Source organism: Larus michahellis, chromosome 2 (assembly GCF_964199755.1).
Source record: "Larus michahellis chromosome 2, bLarMic1.1, whole genome shotgun sequence".
Classification (NCBI taxonomy): domain Eukaryota; kingdom Metazoa; phylum Chordata; class Aves; order Charadriiformes; family Laridae; genus Larus; species Larus michahellis.
This window is the reverse complement of record NC_133897.1, coordinates 38,487,815-38,515,256: the sequence shown is the minus strand read 5'-3', so window position 1 is coordinate 38,515,256 and position 27,442 is coordinate 38,487,815. Positions and strand designations below refer to the sequence as shown.

At 41.9% G+C, this 27,442-nt stretch overlaps 1 protein-coding gene across 4 annotated transcripts in view; it reads right to left on the bottom strand.

Moving 5' to 3' along the window:
• CREB5 (cAMP responsive element binding protein 5) overlaps positions 1 to 27,442 on the bottom strand; it is a 256,757-nt gene that overhangs the window by 142,623 nt on the left and 86,692 nt on the right. The window lies entirely within an intron of this gene.

The following is a 27,442-nucleotide window of genomic DNA, read 5'->3' as shown; positions in this document are numbered from 1 at the left end:
TAAATGAGTAATAGCTCGATCATTTAGCACCCATGAGTCATAAGTTTTCTCTTGTAAATAGGATAAGATCAAATCCCATGGCAACATGTTCAGTCGTATTTAAGTCTTAATTGTATGTTTTTCCCCTTGCTTCCTCTGCTTTCCACCTTCAGAGCATTCTCTGTCCTATACCGTTCTCCAGTTCACAAGGATTTAGTCTCTTCTACAATACGTCAAAACACAGACCTTGGTTTTTTAAACAAGGACGTTAGCAAAAAAAAAAAACCCACCACCACACCGAAACCCTTTTACTGGAGTCCACTCCTTCAAAACGCTCACTGTCCTGCTGAATTTTTATGCCATAACGTTCCCCATTGTCACAGATAATGGGAACAGTGACATGTCAAATCGGTTTGGTGGGATTTTTCGTTGTTGCTGTTCTTTCCCACCCCTCACCACAGGAAAAGAAGAATTGCCTGTGGGCTTTAATCATGGTGCAGTACACACAGGCTGCTAGTGAGATACTCTGTGTCTGGAAGGTAATAAAAAAAAAAAAAGTCTTGAGAGAAAATATTTTGGATTTCATTGCTCCCTTGCTATGTCTATGCTTTGGGGAAGAACAACCAACAGCCACATTTTTCAATGCCATTTGAGCAGGGTTGAACACACAAATCCCATTATTGTTAATGGGATTTGTGCACATAATTCTGAATACTTTGAACACTCTCCCGTGAAGTTTCTCCCAACCCCTCAAGAAGCAGGAACAATTCTACGTTATTTAAACATAATCTCACTGACAGGTAATTTTGTGACACAAAATTTATTGCTGGCTTGTCCTTTGAGGGCATGTTTCACCATTAATGTTTCCTTTTAAAAACTCCAGCATACATTAAATGCTCATACCAAGCTTCCTGGTGTTTTCCTTGGAAAATCTTGCTTTCTGTGGTATTTCGCATTATCCAAATCCCTCTTTACTTCCCCCTCCTCCTCTTCAAATACTCAGGACACCCTTGAAAATGAAATATTTGATCTCCAAAGACCCTACTGGTCAAATATTTTTTTAAATAAACCCTTTACAGTATTCACCTATTACCTCAGACATTCATGTGGTATAAATTTTAAATAAATGTCTACCAGCTTGCAATTGATCAAGTGAGCTAGAGGCCATGAATTTAACATGACTATTCCTGCAGGCTGCCTCTTACAACCTACCATTTGCCACTAGACTTTAACGCGGTAATTAACAAAGCGGGCCACGGGCTCACGGTCCGACAGGCTAAAAGGCTATCTCGGATATCAAGATACTCTGCTTTGGCTTTCGGCCCTTCTGCAACACAAGTGGCTTTAGCTCATCTGCATTTATGTCAGTGAGTCATTTGGAGATCTCAGACATACCTTTGAGATGGTGAATTGCTGAAACAGGTCGTGCTATCAATTAACATGAAAAACAAAGTAATTTCCTACATGCGAACAGCCGATGGGACTGGAAGGAGGAAATTAAAAACGCCATTATGTCACATGGCCCAGCAAGGCTGGAGCACAGCTATTGCACAGATCACAGCCATAACACATTAGAAACGCACAAGCTAGGACTTGATCACGGAGGTTTAACGTACATCATCATTACCTTAGAGGGAAGGCTCTCAAGTTCTAATAAGAAAAGTATCTGATGAGATGAAAAGTTAAGAATAGGACCTACGTAGCTAACTTAAAATACTTGGGGTGTTCTCGTGGCCGCAGTGCTGGGAAGGGTTTCAACGACTAAGGCTTGCACTGTCACTCTGCCAAGGATGTCCAGCGTTGCGCTGAGACAAAATAACTGAAATCAGCAAATGGTGCCGGCGTGATACTGTACATACAATCTCTCCAAGAGTCCTCCTGCTGTTGTTCACAAGGCTTTATGCCACTGCAGTTCCTAATGAGAGGTTCGCTTAATTGCTAGCAGCACTTTCAATTTAAAAAAATATAAATTTTACATAAATGGTTATTATTACTAGTATGAAGAAATTGCCCCAGGGCACAAGCTATTCATCAGTTCAACACTGTTTAACCAATTGACAAAAAGACAGTGAGGTGAGTGAAGTGTACAGTGGGAAGGACTTCGTTTCACCCGCATAGAGGACAGCTCAGCAAACAATATGGAAAAAAAGGATTTCTCCTGGATATTCTCCCAGGAACAAGCAGAAAACCATACTCCCTCCAGTAGAGCATAGTTAGAAGAAAACTTCCCGTTTTCTAGAGTACAAGCAAGACTCTCATCAGTTTGAACACCTCAGTTCCCCATTGCCAGCCGCTCTTAAAAAAGCAGATCTGGCGGCTGGACTGAAAGTCCTGCCCGTGTGGTTCTCCCAGCTCTTGCCCCCACCAGCGGGCATCGCTTCTCTGCAAGGCTTGGAGGAAAGCTCCCGTGTAATCCTACCTCAGTGCCTCTGCTCCTGCTGCCCCGAGACCACTGAAGATTGGATGTAGTCCTCAGGCAAAGTATGACACAGGCTGAAAAAGCAGCAGCTAATGCAGGAGAAAAAGTTTTACGTGTTTGCTGCTGGGTCTCACATTGCTGCTGATGGCCTGAGGAAGAGCTGCAGCTTCTGACCTCAGAAATGCCGCTGCTAGCTTTGTAAGACAAATCTCATGCTGGGGATCAGAACTAGATACGGTTGATTTTACTAGATTGAATTCAAGCAAAAATCTTCCACTAACATAAATGCAAACAAGGCTAAGTCCACAATTTATTAGAAAGACATAACACTGAATAAACAAGTAAAATACAATATATTTTATGACAAGGTGTTTTCTCCCTTGTGGGAAAAATTATTTCCAGATTCAAACACATCACAGGAATGTAAGTTTCTGCAGTAAATACCATCTGAGGATCTTAACTGCAGCCTGCTGGCAAACCTGCTTTCCAGAAATCCTTGCCTTTCCCATTTAAAGGGAGTCCTAAAAGGCTGACTCCAGAAAATCACACAGTATTTCCATTCTGTATCATCTTGATCATCTCCATCATCGCCACAAAGCTATTAGTGCATGCACACACACATGCAAAAGCACACCAACACACACAAACACATGCATAGGAATAACCAGGGCAATGGAAAATACATTGCCTCTTTGCTCACTTATTCCATATACAGGCTAATTTCTAAACCACAGGGGAGCAAATGTTCTATAAAGCCCTCTTATCCTACAACTAAATACCCTTGCTAACGAAGAGTTAGCAGCACAGCCATCACTATCAAAAGCACTAACTTTTAGATTAGTAGCAGTTGGCGACTCAGTCATCCATTTTTCATTTTAAGGAAACCTTTTTAAGACTGCACTCTTATTTTCAGGAGTACTATAAATGCACTTCTCATGTTTTTATTTTATTTATTCTGCCTTGGGGATTTGGGTCCCTCTTTGCAAGCAATAAATTTTTCTTTAAATCTTTTTGGTAATAATATATTCTAAAATGAATCGGACAAGGGGAGCAAAAACGCAGGCCCCCTCTCCAAGCGTTTTGGCAAAGCATCACTGCTACATGGTGTTTGTAATCAACTTGCGGTCACTAAGCAGAGTGCTAACAACCTCTGCAAAAATGGAAAGCCACATGTGTCAAAACACGGCTTTCAGCCCTCTGCTCTGCGCCACCCCCACCTTCCACATGCAGCCACCTTCCCCTCGCCACCATATAAATTAGGAAGGAGGAAGGAGAGACGGAAAGACAGACAGACAGAAAGAGACGCTACAGCAGCTTTTAAAATTGTTGCTGTAAAGGATTTATCTGAAGGTCTGAAGGGACGGCACTCAGTACTTGACAGAATGAGTTACAGCGGTTAGTGGGGGAAGGAGGAGGAGGAGGAGGGAAAGCAGCCTGGGAGGAGAAAACCTCCAAAGTCTCGTGTCTAAAATGCTCTTGGAAAATTTCCAATTACCAGTTCAGAACAATGTTGACATTTAGCCTTTTTCTAATCAGCGTTGTCCGTCACCCAGGGCAGAGATTCCTGCTGTATGACGGAGCTCTTCTGCGACTGGCAGTGGCGTCCTCCCGCCGGTCTGCTCCTCTCTGCCCGCGGCCACCACCCACCGGCACCCAGCCTGGCACCCCTCTCCCACCCACCAGCTCTAACTCCCCAACAGCCGGCTGGGGCACACGCTGGCTGTGGGCTGGGGACGATGTGTACGGTAGGGTGTGACACAACAGTAATAGCTGCCGGCAGGAGACGAAACCACCACTGATGCTCCGCAGTCGGGCTCCTGACAGAAGGCAGGGCGAGTGGAGAAAAGTCTCATTTTAGGACAGGTTCTGTAGATTCAGTAGATGTTGTAAACTGAAATATCTCATAGAGCAAACAAGCCTTTAAAGATAGTTAAATTCTGGTACAGGATTTTAATGTGACCCAAGCGATGTTGCAGAAACCTGCAGCTTTACTTGTTTACCAGTTTCTGGTTTTAAGCAGAGAAAAAAGAAAAAAGAGGAAAAAAAGACAACAGAACTGAAGGAAAGAAAGTATTTAATTGCTATTAATAACTGTTCACATTATTTACAAGTCAATTCAACACTCTTAGACCTCCGACAAGTTCAGTGTCCTTCCCTGTGCAGATCAGAGGAGCACAGCGCGAGGCTGAGCTACATCATGTTTCGTCCATCATCGCAGAACAGAAAAAAAAACCAGCCTGGCACAAGCTGCTGTCAGCTCAGAGACATCAGGACTGGAAAAGGTCAGGGAGCACTATGGAGCTGGTAGTGATAGAGCAAGATAAGGTGCGTTGCACAGTGATAGCCTGCCTGAGCTATCACAAAAGCACGGACAGTGGAGAGGGAGGAAAGCACTGCCAGCACAAGGCAACGTGCTCTGCAGCAGCTGGCTGTCATTGTGGATGCTTAGGTACCAACCCCACTGACACGGCAGAGGGAGTTCCCTCACAACAGGAGACACAAGTCCTTACTTTCTTCATCTTTACTGCAGATACCCTGCTTAAGGAGGGTAGTTAAGCAGCTGACAGATTCTAGCCGCAGTGATTTCAACTGCAGTAAGTTTGTTCATGTGGAAGTAGATGTGACTACCTGAACATCAAATTAGGTAAATGCAGGATTAGGGTTATGGCTCAGTAAGCATAAGTAAAATTCATTTTCAGAAGTTATTTAGGAATATAATCAATTAATTTTCAGTGAAATTAAAAAACCTCTTTAAAGCATTGTCAAACATCTCAAGAATATCCTTCAATTCAGTGTTTTGAAAGACCTCAGGCAGTGAGACGACTCACAAGTAAGTTTGTACATCTTAAGTTCTTGCAAAACAGTAGGATATAGCTCTGAGGCAGTTAGTTATTTCAGCCTGGGCTTCACTGCAAGCAGGTAAGTAGTGCTGCAAAGTCAGCAGAACATGTAAAGTTTGCACATCCCAAAGTATTTACAGTGTCCTGGCAGGATGTCCTGAAACTGAAACCAGCTAATTTCAGCGGCATCAGACCTGGACGTGGACCTAGCTCTGGGAAAGTCTGGAGAGAAAAAGCCCCTGTGAAGCATAAATTTGCTACAGCCTCAAAAATAGTTTTGGCTTAAATCTTATAACATTTTACACTTGCTCCCTTTTTTCTGACAAGTTTCAGCCCATGACAAAATTCTTTCGAAACCTTCAGCAAGCTTTTGACAAGCAAGACACAAAGCAAAAACAATGTGTCCAGTTAGAGATTTCAAAGCAAAACAGTGGGCACGGTTAAGGTTAGAGAGACGGTGCTAAATGGGCAGCGGTGGTAAACAGGGGAGAAAGAAGTGCTGTACTGGCTTCATCTCAATCCTCAGACATAGGTCCTGATGCTACAATAAGGACCACACATGCCAGTCCTTGACTTGGGCTTTTGGGAATGGAAAGGGTAGGTCCGAAGTATAATTTGAGAGGAAGAAGTCAACTATGGCAAACTCAGTAGCAGTTCAGAAGCAATTCCTTAGAGGAACTTTGGTTCTTTAAAATGCATTTTTATTTTCTTCCCAAACCTGTCAGCATTTACCAAAGTCACCATTTCATAAATTTTCCAGAATTCATCTTCCATTTTCCAAAAATAAGACAAATAATTTAGCTTCATTCTGCTCAGGGTAACGTGGTTTAATTCCTCTATTTTCGTCTCTTCTAACTTTAAGAATTATCAACCTTTTAAGAAGCAACAAGAACAAAACAAAGGAAAAAAAGCACGTTAAAGGCACTTGGAAGAAATCCACATCCTGATTCCAGCTAGAGAGGAAGGGCAGACATGAATGGAGAAGAAAAGCAGAGGGGGTTCGGGGAAATCTGTCTAGGACAAGATGAAGAAATATAAGAAAATATCTATGCCCCTATGTCAGAACTGATAAACAATTCTTTTGACCAGTGACATAGCCCAGAAAATCCTGTGTCCTGTGCTATTCTGTGTTTCCCAGAGAACATTCTGAATAAAAGACAAGAAAGAGACTTGTCTGGAAACAAAAAAAATTGTGGTAACTCTTCTAAACCAAGATGCCAAAGAAAAATTAATTTATTCAGCACAAAACGTTCTTTATAGGTACACTGCCTTTTAAAATGCACACGCCACTGCTCAGCTCTCACAAAAATGGACAGTCTTGGTAAATTGGATTATGGCAACTTGCTCCACAAAAAAGGATGTAGTGTGTAACAGAGAAGTCTTAGCGATGCTGAAACCAATAAAAGTTTCGCCAATAGCTTCACTGGGACTAAGAACCAGCTGAAGAAGTTGACTTCCAAATCATTTCGTCAATAAAACACTGAGATATTTATTAGATCTACATGAGTTATCCTCCAAGCTCTCCACACAAGTTTTATTAACAGATACATTCATTAAAAAAAAAAAAAAGCATTAATTTATATACCAGCCAAATTTGTACTTTCTTAGTGCATTACTATGCGAACGCCACACACACGGGACTTCGCTTTTCAAGACTTTTCCGAAGCTGAGAGGTGGAAGCCTTTTACCATGTGTTTGCTAGCAGGCTGTTCCTCCCTCCCTCTCTCCCACCCATCCCCAAAGGCCTGATGACTCTTCCAGTCAATTCCCCTCCAGCCGAGGGAGGCCGGACATGGGTCCCTCAGCAGCCTGATAGTGCCAGCGTGCCGGCCAGCCCTCATCCCTCCCTGCCCAAAGGGGCAGGCTGTGCTCAGCAGCAGCACGCCAGCCATCCCTGCGCCAGGGCAAGGATTATTTACCAGCTTTCCCCCCCCCCCCCCCTTTCTTTCTTTTTCTTTGAAAGAGCACATATTAAAACACGGTCGCCATCCTTTCCATTCTGTCGTCTCCTGTGGGTGGAAAGCTTCCTAGTTGGGATAGGCAACAGCAACAACAAAAAGCAAGCACTCAATTTCAATGCGATCTACCTTTCATGCCGATGCGGAGAGCAGACAGGATTCCAGGAGGAGACCTTGACAGTAGCTAATATGATTTACACCTCCCACTCCCTGCAACTGCAATTCACCACTGTTAAAATACAAAGAAAATATATACACATCCTGCACTTATAGAACCATCAGGAGTTAAGAGGCACCAGGATTTGTAACACAAGCAAAAGTCTCCATGATGTTTTTCATGTGTAAGTAACTGCTGGTGAAACCAGACATCCAGGCAGCAGCCCTTCACCCAGGCACAGCTCACGTAGTGGAGATGGCTGCCACCACCGGGAAAGCGACCCCAGAAACTTCACCGGAAGGCCCACACCAAAACTGCAGAGCGGCGTTGTGAAATCTCAGAGTTAGGTCAAACCATTCAACCTATCTTCTCTATCATTCATCTATAGTAGGTTAGTTGGTTCTGACACTTTACAAAAAGATGTGAAAAGCTACATAAGCAGAGCCTGTAAGTAACCCCAGTAGCAAGACAGATATTGAGAAAAGAGGTAACTGAGTACTGCCAAGATTATAGGAGACCCTTTCTGGTCTTCCGTTATTATCTCTTCAGTGTTAACATTATTACCATGAGCTTCCCCGTGTCTTTCTTTTCTTCAAATGCTGGCTCTGGAAGACTTTAATGCTCCGTTTAAAAAGAAAACTTACATTACTAGCCCTCATGGACACAGAGAAAACCTTGAAAGCAAGACCTGAAAGCATGTCTTAACATACCCCCACAGGATGAAAAAACAGATGTCAAACGAAAGGAACAGCTACTTTATTATCAATTTTATTAATGTTTGTGCCTCACTCTTGATTGGAGCCAGAAAGATTAAAAACAAGCAAACATCTTTTCCCTTCTTAGAGAATTGTTGGGTTGTTTTCAAGATTTTTCTCCAATTGTAAGGATTTGAAATGTCTTGAAAATGGAAGTTAAACATCTCCTACAGGTGCGGAAATGTGGAAGCTGGGGCTTCACTAAATGAACACCAAATGGCAAGATGTGCAAGGAAGTCACCTGTGGGCAATGCTGTGACAAGGAGCACCCTAGTTTGCACACCCAGCTCTGGTGTCTTTCTAGAGCCCCTACGTTCTCAATTTTTTTTTTTTTTTTTTTTAAATCTTGCATATGAAAATGTAGTAACTATTCTAATATTGCTCCCTTTGTTGGTAATACAAGGAACAGCAACAGGTTTACTTCAAAAGACGAAAATGCATGTTTTGTAAAGCAGTTTGCAGCAGTTACTTTCTTGCTGAAAATAATGACATTGAGTGAAAGTTTCTAAAGTCCGTTTTATGCTTGCATTGACACATAAACATGGGGCTCTTTGCAGTGTCCCTATAAAGTGGACAGAACAGCAGCAGTGAGGCCGGATTCAGGCCCAGAGCATTTAAACGACCTGGCCACACAGCCAGCCATTCAAGTAGCCAAGAGCAAAGCAGCACTGCAGTATTGCAGCCTGTACGTAGAAGCTCGGCATCCGTTGCGCCATGGCTCCATCTAAGCACGAGCTCCTCTCATACACTCACGCTGGTTTACTATTTCTGTACCATACAGAAATAGACAATGGAGCACATTCAATCCTATTGTTTTTTTCTGCGGGCTGACTTTGGCTGATTTTGTCGCACTACTGGCAATTTTACTTATCCAAATATAATAAGAAAGAGTGAGAACCTAAATGATTGATAGCAGTGCTCATTGAAACACTAGCAGTGTTAGGAATTAGTGTGTTCTCTCCCTCCTTATAACGATCCAAAATTCAAGACTGTGACAAAGAACAAGCACAAGGGAGGATCTGGCTTGTGCCTTCCTTTTCAGCAGATGCATCCTTGGGAATAATTTAAATATCATATTTCAGCCTTGTTTTGCACGCGGAGTGGAGTGGAAAGTAACTGCTGTTTTTGCAGCGAAGGCAGGGGGTACGGTGGGAGAATAGTTTTGTTAATCCTTCACTTCAGTCTAGCTGAAGCTCCTTACGTCCATGAGACCAGAAAGGACTATTGCCTGCTTCCCGCACTGAATGACCTGACTCTCTGGGAAATCTTTGAACTGCATTTCTTTCAGCACCTCTGACATTGCCTTCTGGCAAGTTGTCCTAGCTGAGTCCTAGAGCATTATAAACACTACATGGGATTCTATGAAAGGAGAAGGAGGCTTCCTTCTTGCCTGGATGCCTGAGCTCAGTGTCTGATTTTATGTGGAGGGAGTGGTGATAGGGTGGAGGGTGAGAACCGATAAATGCGTATGGCTGTGAAACATTTGGAAACACTTTGAGTACGACCAATTTTCCATTCTTACCCCCTCTGCTGCTTTCTCCCAGCGCAGAGGAGTGGTGGGTGAACGGCTGAGATGAACTCCTGAAGTTTCCACTTAGTGAAGACAAAGGGACAGTTCCAGGGAAAGCCCAAAGAAAACAACTTTCTCAGCTTTTTTTCCCTTCCTTTCCTTTCCCTTTTTGTGAGTTCAGCCATCACACCATCCCATGAAAAGGAGTTTGGATTCGTCATTCTTTCCTGCTCCCAACATAAATCTGTTTACTTACTACTAGTCTGAAGTGAGCGTGTCAGTCCCCTGTACCCCAAGTGCACGGGCCCTGCTCCCTGACACTTAAAACTCTGCCTCCCGCCATCCCTCCTAAGGGACGGAAGGGAAGAGGACACTTCCCTGCTGGGTGGTAGAGTGGTGAGTTAGCCTTACTGTGCTCCCTTCTCCAGAGTTTAGTGTGGGGTATACAAACTCACTTTTTTCCATTGTTTGAAAAAAGTGAAGTGCAGCTGCCAACATTTGGCTTTTATACCCAATACGTTCATCTTACTACAGAGGTTACAAGTTCACAGAGCCCAAACAAAGCTCTCAGGTAACGCGTTCACTCGAACCTTTCTCTTTTTTTTCTTTACTTTCTTTTTTGCCTTTTCCTTTCTCCCAACTTTAAATAAAAAAGTGTGCTTAACAAAACAAGGTGCTAGACAGCACCGTTGCATCATTTTACAATCTCCTGTGGTGTCCTAGTATGTGCAGCACTCGCAGACAGGCAGATACGGGTGTTTAGCATCCCTTGGGGAGGGAGGGAGGGCTGCGCAGTGAACCAGGTCTATATCCTGGGGTACAAAAAAAGCCCCCAAATACCCTAATGTTGAAGCAGTTCAGTAATTTCTACCTGGAGCGTATTTGAAAAAGACAGGTGTGAGCTCACTTTAATGTTTTACTGGAAAATCAGGGTCTGTACCAGTGCAGCATGTTCCCCCTCTCCGAGGCCAACAAGCACAGTCAGCACTGAGATTCGCTCCAAGCCTCGGTGGGGAACTTGAACCCCTTGACCTACTGGCCCAGAGCGGAGAGTGCAACCAAGTCCCTCTGACAATAAACACAGAAACTATTAGTAAGATTAACTCTCTGGCACCAGCCATCCCAGCATCTGCTTTAGACAGAGCAGAGGATGCCTGGTGAAAAGAATCTAGTGGCGACAAAGGGTTAAATAAATGTGAACTGGGCAGGATCCTGCTACGTGATTTTTTTCCATTGTTTGCTGATGAGGTGCAGGCGCTTGGCTGTGCAGAGAGAGAAGTCTTTAAGGGGACCCAGAATCTGGGAATACACTGCTTTTAAATGGGGAAAGCTGATCTTTAGAGATAGTGTCCCTCACCACTTCATTTTTTAATACTTCAAGGCATCTATATTTTATGTAATCTCAATTTTAATGTCAGCAAAACTTGATTACAGAACCTCTAAATCTGCAGAATAGGAACGGTGCATACTCTCTGTTTTAGTAGTCCTAAAGAAAACAGGGAAAGGAGGGACTGGCAGCCAGCAGGCTAGAGGCTGGCATGGCAAATAGGTACTAAAGATGGTTTCTCAAACTGGTGCAAATACTGCGCAGACTGTTACCTGTTCAACTGAGGGCATCTTTGAAAGGGTGCCTGCTACGAGGGGATTAGGACGGTAGAGTGCTTGGTCCTGTTCCCAGAAGGAACAGCCTGGTATTCCACATTTAGTACTACACGTTGGTGAAGGGCACAGAATTAAAGCTGGTAACCCAAAGGGAATGTACTCTCCTCCTTAGATCACTACACTTTCCTAGAGGGACACCAGTAAAATAGACGGGTTGACCAGCAAAGGCACTCTGACAGCCAGCATGTCTGAAAGGTCAGATTAGATTGAGCACTTAGTCTTTATCCATTAGCAGAAGGTAATAAATCAGGGAGACTAGCAATCGCCAAGAAATAGCTGTGTCTTTGTAACATAACCATGTCTTAAACCAGATTGAAAGGGCTCCAGGAAATCTGAGGGCTCTAGATAATACTCTAGATAATGTGAGAGCTGCTTCTCAATGACCTATCTGATAACCTTCCCCACATAAGGATGTTTACGGGCTGGGTGGCAACTAAGATGTTTAGCTATGCTGAGATGACAACTTTACGAGGTAAGAAAAATAGCACAGCATTTTATTGTTGTTGTCGTCGGATGTGGGTGCAGCTTTGAAAGGTTGCTGCAGCAGTTCTGTCAATAGGACTTTTGGGAAATAATGATTTTTCTGGTTAGGCCCCAGGCTGCATTAATTGTTTGGAGGGTGTTATTCTTCATCTGTTGTTAATAGCTTGTTAGAAAAAACAAAAGACATTAAATGCTCTTGGAGCAGTCTGTTCTAGGAGCCTAGAAAGCACACCAGGTGGAAGTTATTTTAGAAAGGTTTTTACTTTGAAGGGCTGCTGGACAATCGAGTGTTTGTGTTCAGCGTGTCCCTGATCATAAAGCTGGGTACGGCATAACGGATTTCCTCTCCTACACCTACAGCTTGGTATTCTCATACCCTAATGAGAAGCTCAAGTTTGCTGGCATGAGAGCCCATGCAGCATTTTCCTATAGTCTCTAATCACCTTTCCAGCTGCCCTGTGAGGCCATTGCAGACTGTCCATTGAAGGCCATGGAGGAACTCTTGTGGAATTCAGCAGGCTCTTGCCATTAGGGGGAAGCAAAAGGAGTTCCTTTTGCTTGGATGTATGTGGAAAACTTAATTCTCTTCCTTTCTAAAACACTTTGTCTAATTTAAATAGTCTGCATGGACATGCCCCCAACATTTGCTGTCATAGGGCCACTTTTATCTGCTGCACGTTTGACTCACCCCATGGAAGGAGAGGGGTTAGGGAGGTCTATTACTTTAATTTCACTTCTGTTACACGGGCAGTACACACACTGGCAGTGCTTCATAACTTTCATTAACGGAAAGGAATTAGGATGGAAAGCTTCCTTGGAGTCTGTCTGCCACTAAGACAGTTTATACAGCCCAGTCTCGGGAAAACAAGGCAAACACACACACACACACAGAGAAGATGATGAATGAATGGATACCTTCTAAAGAAAGAGAAGAAAGCATGTAATAGAGAGATTGAAGACAAGGGAGAGGATTGTAGGCTCATACTTGTCTCAACACAAAACTCATTTTTTGAGTATTTTGCAAAGAATGGAGTCTGTTTTAGAGTCTTTGGGGGTTACTATAATAGAATTAATTAACAATAATGAGAAAAGAAAAAATAACTGAAGCATAATACTTTTTCAAAAGAAAAATCAGTGTTTGCAGGATTTGTGAATGTCTGATTCAACAGGACATTAACAAATTTATTTTAACGGAAAAAAGAGAGAGAAGGAAAATTAGTGTCTTCCTACATTACTTTCGGTTATGTTTCTTGTGTGTTATTAGCATTCTGTTGCCTTTTCAAAATACATCTGATAATTAACTCCCATTTCACTTTGTTTTCTGCAAATCAGAGAATGGTTTTGCATTGGAGGGGACCTTTAAAGATCATCTAGTCCAACCCCTTTGCCATGGGAGGGTGACACACTAGATTATCATAATGTCTGGATAAGGTCTAGTATAAGCATTCTGATTTTTCTCACTCTGTTTAAAGCATCTTCCATGGTACAGTTTAGATTGCAGGAAATTAACAGTACCTTATTTTAGACATGATTACACATTACTATCATTCTTTATTTCTGTGACAAAGAACTATATATTCAGAAAAATTCCTGATGTTTATTTACATCAAATGTTCAAGACATTGTATCAGAGGAATTTTCTGCTCCTGTAATACCTAAATTCCTTTTAACATACCTGTAAGGTGAAGGAGTATTCCTTTCCTAATTTTACAGTTGGTGAACTGAGGCCGAGAGAGGCTGAGGAATTTGACAAAGATTATAAAGAAATCAGTGGTGAAAAAGAAACCAAAGTGAACTCCCCTAGGTCCAGGCTAGCACTTTAATAATTTCTGATGTTGCTTTCTGCCCATCATCCAACATCCACTCGATCTGATTTATTCTGTGACAGATTTTCTGTTGTTATTATAATCAGAACTTAAGTGTTTTCTGCATTTACACTGTCTGTTCTCTAAAGAACTTGATGAAGTTTGGTCTGGTATCCTTCATTTCTGAGTGATAGAGGGTAGTGTTAGAAGTAGCAGCCATTTTCCTATTTTAATCTTCCCAGGATACATCCCTTTTTTCCCTACTTCCATGCAAGCATCTTGAACCACCCTGCCAAGCCCAGTATATAACAAAAGTGAGAGACAGCAGGAAGCGTGTCCCTGTGTCCTCTTCTGCTTCACCAGTTCTGGTCCCCACAAATTAGAAGAGTCTCTATGCATCTGTGCAGATGGAGATTCTCTTCCAGTCCCCCCACTTCTGAGAATTAGCAACGGCAGCCCCAGCTCCCTTCATTAACACTTTGAAACAGCTTGCATTTCACGAGCAGTACATCAGCCGCTGCTTGGGAACAGCGATACAAGGGACATTCTTTTACAGAAAACAAGTGTTTTGTTACATTTTTAAGTAAGATTTTTTTTTAAATAAATTTTAAAAAAAGAATTATATAGATCTTTCCTCTCTAATTGCCTGATTCTGGAAAGTAAGCACGAGGGCAGATTTTCGAGCTGTTCACCCCAGGGAGAGGAGAAGAGCTTCTGAACTCCTGCCTGTGTCCCATGGAAAGAAGGGCAGTCACAAATAGGTCTCAGGGATACAGAACCTCAGCCAAATTGAGAGCCCCGTGCCTGAACACGCTCTCTGCCCCATCAGCCCCGAAAGCTTACGGGAAAAGCTGGGGGGGGACAAAGATAACACAGCAGCCAGCTCTACACGAGGAGCAGTGAGGAAAGCTGTTATACACACAGACACATCAGGACAGCTGTTGGGGGAAAGGAGCTATATCCACTCAGGATAGCAGTTGCGCTCCGGAGCCAGGAAGCTGGGCTCCATTGCTGATAGCCAGGTGGCTCTGTGCCAAAAAGCAGAATGGCATGAGGTTTGCGTTTCAGTGTCTTGGAGATACTGGGAAAGGGTTGGGGCCCTAGGAAGTTCTTCTTTCAATATCCCACAGACAAGAGCTGTGGGCCTGATCTCATTCGCTAAGGCCTGAAAGGCCTCCCAGACTCCTGGAAAATTGTTACAGAGCAAAAATGAGGAAACTGATTCACTGAATGATCCTGGTCCTAACTAAGCCAGTCATTTTGTTCCCTTTGGATGTAAACCACATCACTTTCCTGAAGTTAGATGCGGGACATAGGCACATCTGGCACTGACCATCTCCAGCCAGATTTTCTGGAAGCTTTAGGACTTCCATTCAGTCTCTTTGTTCAGCAAATAGAGAAGCTGAACACGTACCAGTCTGCACCGGTTGAACCCCCATTTGCTCTACCTAGCATCAGCAAGGAGTGTTTGTGAATGAAAAGCTGCACACACATCTCATAAGAAAGGAGACTGCAAGTTAAACACCTATCTTCTTACCCTCATGTACTGGTGCTCTTATTGTGCCAAGTATTTTAAATGTCAGCTCCTGAGGATTATCTCAGAGCTGTATGACCAATCCCCAAACTATGCGCATCAATGGGCATATCAGTGGTTCCACAGCACATCCAAACTCACCCTGAAACACTGCAAATAAAAGATGGTGGGTTTAGGATTGCTTTTTAAAACAAACATTTATTTTAAAAGATAAGGGAATGGCTATTGTAGTGCTAAAAGCTGAAGACAAAATTACTAATATATGGCGGTTTTTAAATATATCACTCATTTATATTTCTTTAAGAGGAAAAAAATTTGGCTGTAGTTGCAATCAGTCTTAATTCACTCTTTATTGCTGCTCTGGTTCTGTGTTATTTGAGCTGGTTTAACTGTTAAAAGCGTTTCAAATGTTCACATGGTCTGCATTAGGTTACAGAATAAAAGTAAGTACAGCCCACCAAATGTAACTTTCTGAAATGTAAACCACATGAATTTGATTTCTTTGTGGTACAACTTTAATTGGGTTCAGAGGTCTTTCGGTCTTACCTGTCTATCTGCTCTCTGATGGCCCGACCTGATAAAGCTAATACAAAGAATCTGCGAATGTGATCCAAACTGATTACATTCAGCTACAGTACATGGCTTTATTCTTGACAGTAACGGCCCCTTAGCCTAGTTCATTTTTAGGCTGCAAGTTTGAACCCTGGAGCCACCATTGAACTGGGAGTGGAAATGTCACAGCTTGTAGCAAAAGATCATGTCCCCTTGCAACTCTGCAAAACTAGAGAACCAGAGGGAAAGAGAACATCTACGCGCAACTGTAAGTGATCACGTAGCCTAAAAAAACGTGCACAAGCATGTGTACATACGTATGCCTTACACTGTCCCAGCAAATGTCAAAACAGAGAATGCATCCAACACAGACTACATGATACAGAAGCGACTGCAAACAGAAATTACAGCAGAGCCCGAAATCTTCAGAGATTGATCTTCAACTGATTTTGGATTTTTTTTTTCTTTTGGCAATACACTGCGTTACCTTAATAACAATGACTTATCATTTGCTCATAAACTCTCCTCTCTGTTGCACCATGTCATGCCATGTGCCTTGCTGGGACGAAACAACAGTTCTGCTGCTTCCCATCCAGAAAAGCACATCACATCTCAGCAACAACAAAGGCGGCACTGTACAACAGGTAAACTCACCTCATATCCTGTGACTCGACTTGTAAACAAAGACCTGTGTCAGCCTGCGGGTGAAGATCTGGAATTAAGCAGACAGCTCAGGAGAAACGTAGGGAGAAAGGGAGCAGAGTGCTGAAATACTAAAAGTCCCTTTGCCTGGGTAGCTTGTTTTCACAATGAGAACAATCAGCCATTGGAATAATCTCCCCAGGGAAGCGGTGGATTCCTCATCACTGGACACTTAAGATTCCGCTGGACAGGGTGCTGGGCCATCTTGTCTAGACTGTGCTTTTGCCAAGAAAGGTTGGATCAGATGATCCTTGAGGTCCCTTCCAACCTGGTATTCTATGATTTTGAAAAAATACCATGAAAAAGATTCACAGAGCTCGTAGCTCTTGGAAGAAGACACTGTAGAAAGGAACACTCAGCAGACCCAATAATAAAATAACATAACCCAATATTGAAAATTACTCAACTAAAACTTCCACTGCAATTCGTAAGTTCCGTTCAAGTAAGTAAATCATTAACAAGTAGAAAGACTACAAGTCATCATCTACTTCAGGCAAATTACATTTTCTTTTCCCCACTGGAAGACAAAAAAAACCAAATTGACTTTCAAAGCCAACGTAGTAAATTTTTTTAGGTTAATATTTTTCATCCCATTCCCCCAAAGCTGTTGTTGCCTTTGTCATTTTTCTAAAGTTCTATTACAGAGCACTGTTCTTTACTAGTAGAACTGTTCTCTCAAGTAATTTCCACTGGTGAACATATGAGCACTAACAAATGAGGTCCCTTAATTAGTTCCAGATTTTTCCAATAAGCAGCGTTGGCAATACAGTTTTTAGCTCTCTGTCCATCACACAAATAACAAGGCAAGGCCTGTAAACATGGCAGGGGTGTCTCTATTTTCCTGTTCATATAATGGGCAGGCAGGAGGAGCAAGAAGGAAATGTGTACCTCAGTGGTGGGGTTTTATTGTCAACATGGAATAGGTTTTTTGGCTTGGAGTCATTTACACTGTCTTCGAGGACACATCTTACAGCTTCCCAACTTGGTCATAAGGAAAATTGAACATTTCCAAGGACATTTCCTCTAAAACAAAAATTGATTTTTTTCCTTGGAGGTTTGAAATGTGGTTTTTTGCTTTTGTTCTCAGCCCCTGTTTTCTTTTATATATGGGTTTCTGCTTCCCTCTGCATTTATGGGTTCTGCTTGGGTCCAATATTGTTTCTAGCATTTGCTTTATAGGAGTTAGGGCCCCACAACCCTTGATGTTGCATTAACGTGCAACAAAAAGCTCCATGCTACTAGGCTGTGTACAGAAAAAGACCAGACTGGAAGGGACCCCAGCTTTCCCCACAGAAAAATATAGTTTCACTTGATGGCTTCTGGAATGAACTTTGCCTATTATGTTTTATATAGATTTTGAATAAATCCTTTGAGTCACAAATTTCTTATTGGAACAATAGAACTATATAGAGGCCAGGAGAAAATCTGGAAGAAAGTATGGATTTTCTTCCCTGTCGTGGAGCCCAGAATCCATATCTTTCTCCACAACCATTTAGTATGGCACAAAGGGAACTCACTAGCTGCTTTCTTCCAGATTTCTTTGCTACTTCTCAGTAGAAATATTATTCTGCTTCCTATTTTATTTCCCCACAGATCAGAAATGATTCAAAGACATTCTAGGTCTTTTTCCTTTGTGGGCCCAGAATGGACTGCAGAGAAAGAAGAAATTAAAACAGGCTAAAAAGGAAATTAATTGTAAAGAGGTAAAGTTTTCCACACAACTTTTCCATTTGGTGTATATATTAACTGGCTCTGATTTTATAAAATACTGACCACGTATCTTCGGTATGGATTTAGTTCGATACCTGTACCGTGTAACCTCAGACAAATGAAACCACTCACAACAGGCACAAATTGAGATAAATAATAGGAAATTGATTCAAATTTGGTCTCCTTTGTTTACCAGTTCCAGTTCACGTCTTCAAATGTTGCAGTAGTATTTCAACCAGGATCAGCCACCCATAACAGTCTGTTGAGTTTAACAGACCTTCTGGTTTGACTGAGTATCTAAAAAACTATTGCTGCCTTTTGCCCACTTTCATAATACTCATTTACATGTGCTGCCCAAAAAAGTTATGTCAACAACTTGCAGCGATAATGAATTAATGAAGCCCAGCATATCCAAAGAGAGATTCCTTCAGGCACATTAAGTCAACAGTTCAACCCTCCAGGGGCAGTTTCCAGTAACAGCCCAAAAACACTTGCTGAGAACACAAGCTTTACCCATGAGTATGCCAGGGAAGCTGTCTGCATGCAAGTCTGCACAGATGCTGCAGGAGAGCATCCCCATTCAGGTCTGTGCATCATCTTCCTATGCAATACATGGGACAACCTTACTGCACGTTACAAGGCAGGGACATGTGGTATGAGAAATCACCAGTCAGAAAAGGAAGCCGACTTCAGCTAGCACTTGCTAGCTTGAAAGTTCAACTGTAGCTAGCACTTGCTTCCAAAGTGCTTAAAGGATCAGAGACACCCCCGCAGCCAGCACCTTGCAGCTGAACTGCAGTGGCACAGTTGCTCTCTAGACACCAGAGGCAGCAATCTAAGATACGACAAGCAGCATCTGCCATACAAGGACTAATATAAAGGGAGACGCTTCAATAATATGTTGTATAAATGCCCAGCTAAAGGTATGAAAATGGATTCTCACATCAACGTGAGCCTCAAGCCCAATGAGCTGAGATTTAACCAACGTGGAAACACAATTCATTAGTCCTTAAGAAACTTTTCATTCTCTTCTCTATTTTTATTCTTTTTAGGTCATCTTACTTTCAAGGTAGGCTCATCCTGTCTTTGCCTGGGAAATCACAGACATTGGGTGGGGGTGGGAAATATGTTTAAAGATATCCAGGCCCTAAATAAAAATCCTTAATGCCGGGAATGCTGAGAAGAACAGAATTACAAGCAAACACTCAATGGTCCCTATGGAAAACTGAATTCCTTAACCTAGACAATAATATCACAAATGTCAGGTTGCACTTGAACCCATGCCAGGCATCTTTAGGGACTATTAGATGTACATAATCACTCTCAAAACCGCCATGAAATGAACAAATGGTTCAGAACAACTGCTTTTCTAAGAAGTCGGGATTAACATATCTGACTTCTGAACAGGTCTAGAAAATTTTTAGTTGCTTGAAGAAAATATACAAAGACCAAAAGCTACCATTATCAGTAAAGAAATCGTGGGACTAGAAGCACCAGAAGAATTTTTGTCTAGAACCATTTGATGTTAACCATGCCTTTGGTTTTTTTATCTCACAAAAAAGAGCAAGAGTTGGAGGGGACAGAAAAGCACAAAGACACACGCAAGAAAAGGTAGAAAACGAACAACAGTCACAACTTTTTTCTTCTATCAAGCGTTCGATATGTACACACTGTATTTCAATTTGTAGGGTTAAAAAGAAGTAAGAATGTTATTTTGAGCCCTTATATTTACAGCACCGGTCAGCCTGGATGCTATGGTTAAAGAACTAGATAAAAGTAACATAATATAAATCAGAATTCCCCAGGAAGTATATACAATTCTCTAAAGACCGTCAAATAAGCGAGGGATTTGGATTTCACTCATTTGGAGAATTGTCCACTGCAAACATTTTATTACCCCACCAAGTTTTTATGGACCCCATCAGAACAGCTGCGATTCACTTCACTTGCAGCAGAGGAAGCTGGTAATAGCTCAAAGATTGCCCCCTTCATTTCATAAACCAATTAGGACCTGGATCCTACAACTGGAGTAACACAACCCCTTCTTTTACTGGCAAAATTCCACTTCATTTATGTGAGCTCAGAATAAGGGTCTCTCTTGGCAGAATACAGATGCTCATAGAGCAAATGTTTCTAAAACGCACTAATTTGTTCCTTCTTCTAAGGAACACTTTTCATGCACTCATCAAAATGAACACCTCTCAATCTACCTGCAGGTTCTGTCTAGTCACCAGCTCCTTGCAATTTGATACTAAACATTGCTAAGATAATTTAAAATTATGATTTATCATGTGCAACTTTGCTAGAAGGTCTCCAAAATGACAGATTTATTTAAATTATTTCTTCCCTCTAAATCAAGCATCATTTCATTTGTTCAAAAGAAGTCATTTTGGTGCTGCTGTCATCTTAGATTTATCTATGTTTTTGATTTAGATTGTATTGGGTTTTTTGGTGGTTGGTTGTGGTTTTTTTCCACATGGGCATTTGGCCTCTCATAAGTATGCACAAAACCATATATATGTCTTACATGGGACCATACTGTACCACTGATTTCTAAAACTCAACTAATCAATTAATAGGGAGGCCTCGTTTTACAGATGCTAAACTAGGATTCACACACTTTACGCATAGTCTATAATTTTTGTGTTTTCCCCCAGGCATTTTTGTCTGAACTATTGTCATTGGGTCTCAGCCAGGTACCAACTTAAAAAAAACAGAAAACACAAACTGAAAACCTTTAACACTTTATTAACTTATAGTATGTTTTTATATTCCTTTGAAAATGTTCAAAAAATACACTGGCAAGAGAAACCATGTAAAATCGAGGTGGTTTCTGTTCACCACATCAATGCCAATTCCCTTATTGAAACAGATACAAGCATAACTTATTAGTGAGCAACTAAATATTTATCAAAATTCTTTACACATAAAGCTCTTCACTTTTTACTCCATCATTATAGCCATTGTGCCACCCCCAGCAAACATTTAAGCCCTTCTCTGAACCGACATGGTGTGGGGCAGCATCCCAAAGCTTGCTCTTTCTCTGAAACCTCAAAATTACTCCCTTAAATAAAAATAAGAGTAAAAAAAAAAAATTTAAAAAAGCCTTACACCAAACAAAGTCTATATTGTTTGAGTTAGTGTTTTACTGCGGCTTAGTAACCTGTCAAATAGGCTGACACTTGGATAAAACACATGCTGGAATCATGCATCAGGGCACGTTAAGTGCAAACCTGTGATGAAGAGCAGAGCTATGCGATTCGGCTGTGCAGAGCTCTAATGATCATTTCTGGTCTAGGAAAGCTTGATCTGTTGCATCAAACCCACTGCAACTCTGAGATCCTCTTCCCTCCGAAAATGATTTTACATCTGGTTTAGTTCAGAGAGTCATATAAATCAGAAGCTCTGACTATAAATTTTGATGACACCTTTAAAGAAGATTTATACAGTGTGTATTTTATATATATATATGAGAGGTACATAAGAGATACCAACCACTAAAATTAAGCAACGAGTCCTGTATTCTTCATGTTCCGTATATCATACTTAAGTCCTATTTATGACAGTCCGATGTGAGAGCCAACCTACACCTATGAAAGCTCGCTATTTCTGTTCAGATAGTTATGGGTGCAGTACGCTATTCCGACTTTGCTTTCCTATACTACTCGAGTGGGATGAGCTTTCCAGAGTGGAAACGTCATGATCCATTTCTTAGAAACCACTCATGTAAGAATTGGCTTGAGTGTGGTTTCGCTGCTTATCTGAAACAACCATCAGGAGAGGGAGAGAGATGGTTTCTCTTCATAACAAAAGACAACAATCCAAAAAAGAATCAGGAAGTCACACAATATCCCTAACACTTTTTTTTTTTGCAGTTCATACTGTAAACAAGCAACTTTTCTAATAAGCTTAGGACTTCTGTCAAGTAGAAAGTATGAGGCATAAGATACAACGTTCATTAAAAAATTGAACTGACACATATAACAGGCGCGTAACTTTCAGGATAACAGTTAACTTCAAGTCAGATAAGAAACACACTAAACCACCTCCATTCCTGGTTGACAGGCTATTTATTAGCTGGCTAATGATCCTCCTTTCGGTCCTCTGAAAGTCACCTTGATATATGCCAGTACTTTCCAACCCCTCCCTAGACCTTACAGCAAGCAAGAGTTTTTGGGAAGGCACGGGAGTATGCGGTTGTGGATAGAAGAGAGATGTGGTGCACAATCACCCCTTTGTGCTGTGTCTGACACAGACCGGTGCTGTTTTCTCTTTTTCTGCCTGACTCAGCAGTGTCAGGAGAGATTGAGTCAGCAGCTCCTGAACACGCCGCTGCAAACAACAATGGGGGAGGCTGGGGAGCAGACAGAGCTTCCAAACGTCACACACAGAGCGGCACAGTTCAGTCTGCAGGTCAATGTGTGGACCTGGGCAGCAGCTAGCTAAAAGGGATGAAACGGCTTGAAAGGATCCATCAGAGTCCATTTTCTACTAGCCATAAGCTACGAAAAAACTTGTTTCTGTGAATGTCTCACTTGTAATAATTTCCTAAGTAATTCACCTGAGCTTCCCAGAGACTCGTGGCTGCTGAGCACGTGTGGCTTGATGGAATTCCATGTTAAGGTTGGCTGAGGTCAGCGTAGTAGAAGGGACTACAGAAAACATTTTTTAGCATAAACAGAAGGAAAAAAATCAGGGAATAAAGCCCAATTTTGAGTACAAAGACAGAAAAAAAAATAATATTTGGACAGAACAACACTGTCAGATGCTCCCTCTTCCCACCTCTCCCTTGTCCTCCTGTTCCAGTGATCTAACTGATGTTCTTACATTCTGCTCTACCAAGGGTATGGAATGGACCTGATCAAGTAACTGAGACATGATTTTATACTTCATCTCTCACTGCACATTTCTTCTCATCTCACAACATACTGTTTGAACTGGTTCCGTTCAAACACATGAGTTGGAACTGAGTTTTTTATCCCACGTTTCCTGGAAAGGGAACCAGTCTTTGTATTTAGTAAAAGCACATCATTCCATAGCCTCTTTGATGCCATGCACTCCTCCGACTTACTAGGAGCTTAAGGAGAGTCTTTCTCTGGCATGTACAAAGACCCTTCTGAGTTACTAGCCTGTTCCAAGTGCCTTCGAGAACTAGCTGCATTATGGAAGGGTTTCTGCCGGTGAACGTCTATTACAGGAGTCTTTTCTGTTTCCTCAAGCTATAAAGGATGATAGCAAGATACTCTGATAACTCAACCAGCAGCTGCAGTCTCGGATAGCTTGCTGCTATGTCAAAACTCCTGTGCTTGCCAGAAAGAAGCCTTGTCCTTCTGCCATCTTGGGTCCCTCAGACTAAGACTACAGCTGAGAAGGTTTTTCTCATTTTCCAAATCCCCAAGACCAGTCACAATGAGTCTACTCTTCACTGTGTCACCAAATGTCTGTTAGTCCCATGCAGTTTTCATGACCACTTCATTTCCCATGCCCCTCTGTTTGGAAAGCATTCAACCCCATGAAAAGATGATAAACTGGACACAGAGAGAGACATATGGCATCACGAGGGGGAAGCGAGAGGAACAGGAAGGAAATGCATAGGTGTTAAAATGAATGCTGCATGTGGGGACTGAAAGGATGTCCTCCCACTGGTACCATGATTCTTCGGTACATAAAGGCACCAGAGGCATCTTCCAAATCCCTCTTGCTGCCTCTCCTACCTGCTTGCCTTTCACCAAATGTGGTTGCAATTTTTCCCTTCTGATGCTGTGCCAGAAGACCATCTTATCTTGATTAAAATGCTCTGCAACACTTTGAAAACAGATAATCTATATCACATGGTTAGTGCTCTATGTCCACTTTGGAGCCTGAGTTCACTGAAACTGGACACACATCTCTCTCTCCATTTAGTACAGTGTTAACAACTTGCTGGATCTGTGACAACCCTGAATCCTCCCATGTTCCCTTTCAGCTACAGAGCTGTACCAATGAGTTTCGAGCTGGAATAATTACTAGTCATGTCTGCTACTAGCTTGAAAAACAGCAGCAGGTTCCTTTCTCCAGAAAAGCCGAGCTGTTAGGCTGCAGCCACCTACAGTTTTTGTTGGTCTGAAAAAGACATCTTACCTAGCAAAAGACGTGCCCAGATAAAGCAACCAGTTTACTGTGTTGTCACCAATTTGTCCAACCATAATTTTCACATACAATGATGAATACTCAGTCACTGAAAAAAATGTAGTTATTAAAAAAAAAAAAGATAAACACTGCTATTGTACAGCCTAGTCCAGAGTCCCATATCTTGAGCTGATTCAGCTTATCTGCCTTTCTATACCTTTGACAAATGTATGTCTTATATCATTTTTTCTCCCCTTCCTCCATATGCCTTACTGCTTTCCCTCCATGTATCTTATCTCCAAATGATGTGTTATTAATCAGCCAAAGACACCCTTCACTGCTAAGTGTTCCTCAACTGATTTTTCATCAGCACAAGTAGTTACTAGTTACAGCATTCCTCCCACATGCTAAAGGCTTGGGGGGGGAGAGAGGGAGGAGGGATGGCAAGGAGACTGCCTCACCGTGTAAATGCTATCTGGGACCTTTATACCAACCTGCCAGTTTGCCGTAATGATAATGTTGCTGTTTGTTCTCAACCAAGTCCATGGTGGGAGGAAAGTGGGACTGCACCCTGTCTTATTTTTTCAAGTTATTAACCTTCGTGCTCTTCCCTTTTTCTGATTAATCTGGCTGGATGCCTGTTCAGTAGTAGCTGAAGTTTAATACCTGAAACAATGTGTGTATATACACCGTGCCAGTAAGGCATGCCCAACAACGCTCATGCTATCATGTTTTCCCATGCCTTGTGTCAATAGCTCATTTTATATGCGAGCCCCCAGAGCCAGAGGAGGGGATATGAAAAGAGAGAGAGGCACAGAGGGAGAGGGAGGAAAGAGAGGAGGAGAGAAGAAAGTAAGGAAAAATTACATCCCTCGGGAGCATCAGCTGCTGTGAACTCGCCCACTCCTCACCATGGAACAAGCTGTGTGCGGGCACAGGTGGGTCCCATTCTCTGTTACTGGAGCACAGCCTATGAGCAGGGTCTAAATGAAGACTTTCATTGCTGTTCCCTATTTTCATTGGAGTAAGGCCATCACAAACATTTGCAGGTGGCTTGGCCGTAGTCTGACACTAAAATATTTGTGGTTGTGATAAAAATCAGAATATTGCTACAAGATGGTTCTATATAACCTTTAGGGCTTGATCCTGCTCTTACAGAACTAGCGCGATGAGAGTTTTGCCTCGTTGCTCTCCGCTGGTTTTATTGCTCATTAAAAGGCACAATTCTCCATGGTAAGGATTCATCTACCCTCTGGGGCAGCTTCAGATGTTTAAAAAAAAGGGGGAACCCAACCCAAAACCACTGATTTAGGCACCTCAGAACGTGGGCTTGTTAAAAAGCTGAACCACCTCAACTTTGTAAAGCCAAGCACAAACCACCAAACTTTGCAGAACTCAAACATTTTCTGAATCCATCTGGATTTTTCTTCTGTTGCCTAATATTGAAACCATTGTCCAGTCTGTATTCCTCATGAGTGAGTCTTGGATATAATTCTTAGCACGTTTAGAAGGATAAGATGAAGATAAATGGAAATGACAAGATATGTTCTTTGAATAAATAAAACAGGCACCACAGGGAAAAGACTGAAGGAAAAAAAGACAACAAGGATGCTCAACACATTGGCAAGCAGATGAAGTCCAAAATGCAGCAATTATCTCCTAGGACACACCATGAACAAAAATCAAAACCTCCTAGGAAGAGGGAAGAATAGGGAACAGAGTATGCTGGAGTCGCACCATAAGTCTCATTCACACACCAACTCACACAGAGACTAAAATGCTGACAATTGCCTCCCAATAGAGCAGCTTCAGACTCAAACTTAGAAAACGTTTGTGTGATTCAGTCACAGGGGAGAATTAAGATATGTCATGACAAAGTTTCCCAAACAAGATGCTCACCACTGACTAGGAAACAGGCCTTTTTATCCCCAACCCTTCCAACTTTGGAGATTCTAATCACTATGGCCCCAAACCAACACAAACCTAAAACCTGACTGACAGGGTCTTGCAAAACCACATACATTTTTTTGCTCATTATATAGAAACAATTGTTTGGAAGCCAAGTACAATCCCATATAAAACACCTCACCATTGAGTATTAAAAGTTGTTTGGGTTTTTTTTTTTTTGTTTTTAATTAGGATCATAATTACCACTAGACCTATTAAGTCACAATTTGAACAGGAGCTTAATCATCCTTAACCCAAATAATGGCATTAGCTGTTTTTCTTTCTAAAACTGAAAAAGAAACTGTTTCTTCCTCCCTTTCTCCCTCTCAGCTGTCTGTCTTTGAACAGAATGGGACATATATATAACAACAACTTTCTTGGTGAACGGTACTGCATGTGACACCTCGCTGAACACTGTGTTTTGTCAATATGTAATATATACAAAGGCACATCTATCAAATATGTTTACCTGACCCATACAATCAGATTTCTATATTAAGAATCAAATCCTGAAGTAGCAGTAAAAAGGAAAGTAGAGGAACTTTGCCAGGAGCACAAAACTGGGGCAGGGGATGGACTCTGCATCCTGTGCATGGCTGGCTGGCTGGCTGACTGACTTCTTACGGAGAAGTAAGAGCCAGGGGCCAGCCCTGCCACCACGGCACTGGGAGACAGAGAGCATGTGGTCTATATCCTGCCCCACCCATCAGGAATATTGAAAGAAAACTCAAGAATAACTGGATTTTGAGTTTTCAGTGCCAGGATTTAACTTTTTGGTTTTACTCCGAAGAGACTGCAAGATGCTCATCAATTATTTAGACAATGGCTGGGGACAGAGACTGCTTTTGCACTTGTCATATAATGGATGTGACCAAATTACAAATGACAGATAATGAATCCACACTGCTGCTTCATTCTCAGTCTACTGATTTATCTTTTTATTCATATGTTTTCATGCATAAAACCCCCCAAATTCTCAGAGTTGTGTGACAAAAAACTGTACCCTCAAACCATCTGGGCAGTTTCTCTATAATTAAAAACAAATTATTGTGACTTACAAGGACCTCATGTTTGCTGGAAGTAACCAAGTGTACAAAACACGGATGTTTTTGTTCACACACTTCTCCAAACATAAGCACACAACTGGCATTCAAGCCAATACAATAAGCATCCATACTGTCAATTTATGGGAATAAATATGGATCCATCATCACAAATTGAGCAACTGTTCGCAGAGATCTCTGTGCCAAGCTCCATTTATCTTGACGGTCTTTTTATTTTGTCTTTGAGAATTTCTCAATTAAACAGAGCGCGTAGGAAA